Here is a 7,395-nt window from a genome sequence, read left to right on the forward strand (position 1 = left end):
AGCCTTTCCTGCCTTTGATCGCAGCCAAGAAGATGGCTTTGACATTGTATATATTCCCTTAGCCCACTGCAAAATCTTAATCCTTCTAATAGCTGGAGGTTTTCAGTTTAAGTCTTTTATTAATATTCCATCTTAACTGTAAAGCACTTCAGTGATATCCAAAAGCCTGTCTTACATAACAGCCTTATCCACACTTGAGTCCTTCTGAGCTGAAGTGTCAGGAAAAACCTCTGTTTGATCTGCCTCTTCTGTCATTAGTTCTCATGCTCTAATGGACAAACCCATTAGAAATTAACAGTGTTTCAAAGGTCTAAGCCCAGTCAGTATGTTTTTAAATATTTGATATTATGAGAAAGAGTATGGCTTGCTGTCATGTACAGATTTATGTGATGGAGTTAGCAAAGCCTCTAAAAATTCTTCTAGGAGCCTTGTTTGCAGCAATAAATCACCTGGAGAGTGAAAGAAGCTGGAGGAAATGGAGATAATTGAGACATTTCGTGAAGTGCCAGTGTTGCTAAGATCCTACTACACATTAGTTTTTTGTCGGCTCAGTCAATAGGTGAGAGCACCTGGAAGCTGGGAACCGCTTGTTTCCTTGCTGTGGGTATCCAGAAAATCACTGAGCAAGAAGAAAGGAGAGATTCTTGCTAGTTAACAACAAGCCTTTTTGAAGTCTGGTCTTAAGATCTTAATTCATTGCAGATGATCATCCCCTTTCCTCTCACACTGCTTCAGCTATTTCAGGCAGTTGCCAGCTTTCCCCAGTGTTTATATATTTTAGTAAAGATTAGAAGTGAGCCTTAAAACTAACAAACTGGCATGTTTGGAATATGGACCTTCATGTTTACTTGTCTTAAGAAGATTTTCTTTGGGAGCCTCATTCAGCTCTGACAGATATTGTTCAGTCTGAATAAAGCCCAAAGAGTAAATAGTCTTCCTAGTAAACTAAAGCAGGAAACAAGCACTTTTAATAGAGTTTGATGTTATTAATGAGCAGATAAAGGAGAGATGTGAGCTTCAGGCAGCAAACATGAACCTCTCCCTAAATCCCACTTTAAAAGATAAAGAACATACCAGCACGTGTCTGCAATCTGCATTTTGAAATCACATTCAGCAGCAGCAGATTTCTGTTTTCTCCAGCTTAGGTACATGCTGCATTAAATGATTTTTAGAAGCCTGCAACACTTTCTGCTTCTTATCTCAACAGAAATTCTTAAATCCAAGGACCTTTGGAAAGCACTGTCTGTGCTTCAGATAGAAAGAAACTGAGGCACAGTGTGATAAAGCTGAAGTTGCTGTAGGTACTTGGGTCGGGGGGGGAAGATGTCACAATTTAGCATTCAGATAGTCCGAGTGGTCATTAGCTCTCATTTTGACACCCAGCTCCCTGCTCATACACTAGTGTATGCTGCCTGCCTGCCTGAAACCTGCAAAGCCACTGCACAAGATAAAAGTACTCATTCTGGATGAGTTAATTTGATTCTTTAATAACTATGACATAGAAATGCTTCTCTAGATGTTTAGCATGATTTGTTGGAAATGACAAAAAACCCCTACATTATTCAATATAGCTCAAATACTTGAATATAACTATAGTAATGAGACATTGTTAGATCAACTACCAAAATGTACCAACCTCTTAAGTGAGACAGGGGAAGCATTTTGCACCTAACTTATTTGTAGAGTTGACAAATGACTTCCTCTGAAGTTGCAGGGTAATTTAAGCAGAATGTAACTTCCTGAGCTGTAATTTATTCAGGACATCGAGTCTTTCATTAAATTCTTGGGGAAAAAAACTCCAATAGATCCCCAGGATTAGGAATCCTTAGTGCCTTTGTTTCTTGTGCCAGTGACACTGGTAGCAGCATCTTGCTCCCTATCTCTCCCTGTCCAGCCTCCTGACTCAGCAGGGAGGTGGACATGCTTGCACAGGAATTTTCAGCAGCTCTGCTACTAAAACAAGGTGTCCTTCTTCCACTGGCCACATGTTCCTGACCCTCTTCTTTTGTGTCAGTACTAGGACTATAATTTTTCATCTGGAATGGACTACTGGCTGCTAATAGAAATCTGACCATACTTCACACTCATACAGCTTCCTTTCTGGTTATAAACCAGATGTGCCGAACCCTGTCTCTCCCTGGAGCTATCTTCTACCAGAACCAAGCTGGTTATGTACGAGTATCAGTGTTCGTTAAATATTTGAGAGAGAGCAGCTCTATGGAGAGAGAGCAGCTGCCCTGGAGATAATGAGTGATTCACTCCAGCTGATCCCAAATGAATTTCAGCTCACTGTAGTTATTTCATACTCTTGCCTGTTTGTTGTATAATTGAGTTAATGTTGTATAACTGAGTTACTTCATGGCAGTAGTCTGTATTTTACTTGGTGGTAGTGAAAGGGTCAAGGGATAAAAAGCAGCAGCTACTTTTATTCTGATTTCCCAGGTGGCAGCATAAAATATGAGGAGGGATGTATCACAGTCTTGACACACCTTAATACCCTTCCCCTTGGAAAGTAACCCTTTCCCAAAATAAACACAAGAGCTTTTCTCTGCCAGGAGACTGGCCAGAGATCAGGCTGCCAGGCAATGAGCAAGCAAGAGCAATTTGTTCAGCCTTGTCCCCAGACTACTTTCAACCCAGAGCAGACTGCAAATATCTGGCTTTCAGTGCTGCTCTTTCCCTCGCAGCCCCTGAACTAATTCTTTAGGCAGTTGATAAATAACCTCCTTTTTTTTTTTTTCCCTTTATTTTAAACTGGCAAAGATTAAATGTTCCTAAGCAAAAAAAAAAAAAAAAAAACACCCCACAACAAACCCAAAAGCAGGGTTTTTACCTGATAATCAGGGATCCTTTTTTAATGCAGCTCAAGAATCCACCTGTCTCTCTGAAAAGCAGCCATAATCCTGTGGTCCAGAACATATTTCAGAGGTTGCTCCATCATGTACATAGTTTATTGGGACTGTAAAACATCTGCATGGGCTCATAAAAAGCTTTGCTGTTATCTAGGAGAGCTCAGGTCATCTGGAAGTGGAAAATTATGAAGTGATTTGATTTTTTTCTTCATATATTAATTGCTGCTTTCAATGTAAGCGGAAGATAAGCCAACCAATTGAGCAGTCCTTTCCTATTTACTATTTGGCACATTATTTTATGCCTTTAGACTGTGTCGAATGGAGAGAGGGACCACTGGCATTGTTAGAACCACAGCAGTTTTGCTTCAAGTGATTTTCAGAGGGTTTCTTTGCTTCCTAGAACCTGTGCTTCCTGCCTGTCCTGTGGTTCACTCACACAAGCAGTGCCTTCTACATAGATGTGACTCTGAAGTCGGTTGTAGTTTGGCAACAGAGATGTCCGATACGAAAGAGGTGACATCTGCCAGCCATGGGCACTAAAACTGCAGAACTGAGCCAGCTACAGCAGCTTAATGAATTGCATTCCTAGCTGTGCAGACTGCAGGACTGAGGCTCAAAACGGGCACGTGGGAAGGAGGGAGGGTGAGGAGTAATTCTAGGAAACTTATTTACTGTTACATATCTGGAGTAGGGCAGGTTTGGTTTCTTCTCGGGTGTCTGGCTAAAGTTAGGCCACACATGCTAGCTCTGTGAGTTCAGCTGTATCTGCCCTACTGAACAGCAGAGTTTCTGTTGTATGTTATTTCCTGTTACTTGGTTTAACAAGCTAAGAAAGGGCTGGGGGATCATCTCTGTGTCTGGCATGGTGTCCTGCTCAGGTTGGCCTCTCATGTGCCAACAACATGGAGCTGTGGAGTCAAGCTGAGATCTGTGCCCCCACAGAGCATTGGGGTGGAAATGTTTGTTGCTTCTCTTTGGAAACACTTCCTCTCTTCCCCACTGATGATTCCTCTTACCTCTTTTTCCCACTGCCACCTCTGTGAGCACAGCCTGTGTATTTACATTATAATGTACAGGGAGCTTCACGTGTGTCCCTGTGCATTTCTTCTCCCCCTTATCTCTCTGTCATCTTGCTTTCCACCAACTGTGTTTTTCCGGTAATTCATCCGTTCCTCCTGTGGATGGTTATTTTTGTTCCATTGCCCTTCATCCTACTTTCCCATTTCTGTAGGCTTATTACAGGACCACAGTGCAGCCTTTTTCCCCTTTGATGCTATTTGACTATAGAAAACAGTGACTTCCAATCCATCTTCCAGTCTCATCCTGACAAATGCAAAGGGAAGGTCTCCCTTTGCAATAAGGATGCAAGTAACCAGGCTGGATTTGAGCACAGGGATTACAGCTGGGACAATAATGCTTTTGTAATGCTGTCAGGATTATTCCTCTCCTGTGGAGTAAAACTTGAAGAGCAATACCAAGTCTTCAAGCAAACAGAATCTCCAGCTGTCAGTGCTTTTGCTTCCTCTGGAGGCAGACACATGCCTGTCCAAATACAATATGCCAGAAGACTGATACTTGGCATCTTTATGACTACTGAAACATGACATGTTTCTGAAAGCCTTTAAAAGCGATGAAGATAGTAAAGGGAAAGGAAAGGCCATAAATGAAGGCTAGGGAGTCCACCTTCTGTTACAAGACAGATTCCTCATCAGTATCAGATTCTCAGCCCAGTCAAGCTTAGATTTTACAGTGCTTTGGCAAATTGTATGATATCATACTTACCCTAGGTGATCATGTTCTTGCAAATGAAGGTGAAAGAAACAATAAAGACTAAGAAACTAGTGCCCGGAGAACTGCTGCAAAACATCACAAACATTTTGGCCTTTCCCATCACCAGCTTGCTGGAGACTTTTTCCCTATGGGCAGTGCTCACTTATTTCACTTGCAAACTCTTTCTAGTCTGTGGTCTTTAACTGAAATTGCACTCCACCCTCTGAGTTCAGTATTCTGAACTGAAATAGAGAACAGTATTCTCTGTTTTATCAACAATTTTCTCTACACAAGTGAAGCTACAAAGAATTGATCAAGTTCTTCCCCTCAAAATGCTCATGCATTTGCTCACATGCATGCTTTTGGATAACACTTTTAAGGAAAGACAGGATTTTACACTTACAGGTATACTTCCCCCCAGCCCCAGGCTACTCACTGGCTCCAGAATGCCCCTAGTTTGGGAAGGAAGTGCAGCATCCCTGTGCCTTAGCCTCTGATTGACTCGCATGTAGAGTTCTGACTTAGCTCCATCTCTGGAAGCAGCGAGCATGCACATTACATAATATAATCTTTGCGTCTTGAGGATTCAGGCCTGTCCTCTTTCATGCTGCCAGATGGAAGAGGGGCCATGCGCTCTCTGGAGAGATGTCCCTGCGCATCTCGCCTCTCAGCCATGCTTGGAATTATGTGCTTCTCCCTGCAGCGGGCACCAATTCTCCCTGGCATTTGGCTCCAGAATAGCTAGCTCTTTAGTATGCAGTGGATGCTATGCAGCCACTGTGATCCCAAGATTAATTTGTCTAGAAAAGGAGATACATGAAGAACCTCTAAAATGAATTTGTGAGGAGGATGTACAACAGATTCGCTGAACAGCTGGGGTCTGTTCCCAGCTGAAACCCAAACACGAGTGTTGTGGACAGCCAGGTATCTGGTCTGTGCTCTCACTCTGGCCCATTTCATAGTTTTTTCAGCTGCTGCTGCTGTTTTGTTGCTTGGATCTGTAACATGGCCCCTGCCTGCATTGTTATTGCCTGTGTTAGTCAAGCAGTTTCATGCCCTGATCCCTGAAGTGCTCTCCAATGCGATGAATCACACCTGCACTAGTGAGTCCCTTCGCACTAATGAGGCATCTGCTCCTGGTTCTCCAGTGCTGACTTGACTGGGGCAAGAAGCTACAACCCACCTGTAGAAAGAAGTGTCACTGCAGTCCTCAGGAATAGCTCAAAAGACCCCAAGGAGGGTGATGGCAGTGTTAGGCTAGACAGGAATCTTAATCTGTGTGAGCTTTCTCACATCTCTTCACCACCAGCTTCACCACGAGCTCCAATTCCAGAAATGGCAGCTTCTCTACAAGCAATGTCACATCCTGACGGAATTAACTTTCTTGGGACAGGGAGGTATTGAGAAGTGTTTGTTTCAGTCTCCTCCTACCTCTGAGCTTCCTGGCAGAAGGACCGCTGTAAGCAGCCATGGCTCCAACAACGCAGCTGCTGTAGGGAAAGCCAGTGCTTGTGTTCATCCAGCCACAAGCAGTGGTTCTGCCCTGCTGGTATCAAACAGGAACAGCCTGTTCTGCAATACCCCCTCCTCCAAAAAAAACCAAAAACCCCAAACAAAAAAACCTAAACCCAAACCAACCCCAAAAAGCTACCTTGTCTATAATTAGGAGCTGAAATGGCAATTCAGGTTTGAATGGCAAATTGCTGCTTGACAAACATCCCCACCACAAACCCTTTGATAACACATTTAGCCACCGAGAGCTGCTGCCAGGCATCCAAAGCAGGACGGGGGAGAAGTATCAGTCTGTTCTCCTCTCTGCCCTCCTGAGGATGGATGGAGGGCACCTTGTGCAGGAATTGCTCATGGCTGCTGCACATCTGGTGCTGACAGCACAGCTGAGGGAACACAGCACACTGAGCCAGGGCCACGCTGGAATTCTCCTTCCGTGGCAGCTTTGCCCTGACCAGAGTGTCTGTTGAGGTGGGGGCACAGCAGAACAGGCCACAGTGGGACCCAGGCTGCAGGAGTTGCACTTGGGCTGTTGCAGAGAATTCTGTGTCATCCCATAGTAACTGCTGTGCATGTGCCAGCAAGAGCAGAGCTAGCATGAGTAAGCTTATTATTCGATAATCACACTTTCATCTTTCTGGGTGCATAAACTGCTGAGGTATCCAAGTCTCACAGTGAGGCACAATCACTGTCTGAAGATGAGCAAGAAAGAACGGGGTCCTTTCCTCTTTGGGAACATATGTCTGATTTGACAGCATTATCTTTTACTGTTTCTAAACAGAATATCATTATTGAAGCACCTGTTGCCACTTAATTACCTGTGTTTGATTACACAGATGCTAAATGATGTGCTTTTTAGGCACAAACTCCTTCAATTTTATATCCTTTTTATGATGAGCCTCTGTGTCCATTTCCAAGACTGGATCAAAACTTCCCACGTGGGCCAGTGGCTGAGCACCCGGCCTCTTCTCCTGAGCTTCGGGAAATACGGAGTTCTGATCAAGACTTGAGTCCCCTCAGTTAGAACGACAAGACCTAGAGGTGCTGACCTATCCTGCCGCTTTCCGCCGCGGTCCCGTTTCGGCAGGCTGAGCGCCCAGGCGGGGGGCTCTGGTGGGCCCCGGCCCCACAGGGGGCTGGCTCCCAGTGCCGAGCTGGCTCTCGGGGCTGGGGCAGAGGCGCCGGCCGAGAGGCAGGCGTGCGGGCATCCCGCAGGGCAGGGGCACGGAGCTCTTTCCTTCCCTGGGAGATGCCCAGGGGTCAA

The sequence above is a fragment of the Lathamus discolor genome, chromosome 12 (assembly GCF_037157495.1).
Source record: "Lathamus discolor isolate bLatDis1 chromosome 12, bLatDis1.hap1, whole genome shotgun sequence".
In the NCBI taxonomy this organism is placed as follows: Eukaryota; Metazoa; Chordata; class Aves; order Psittaciformes; family Psittacidae; genus Lathamus; species Lathamus discolor.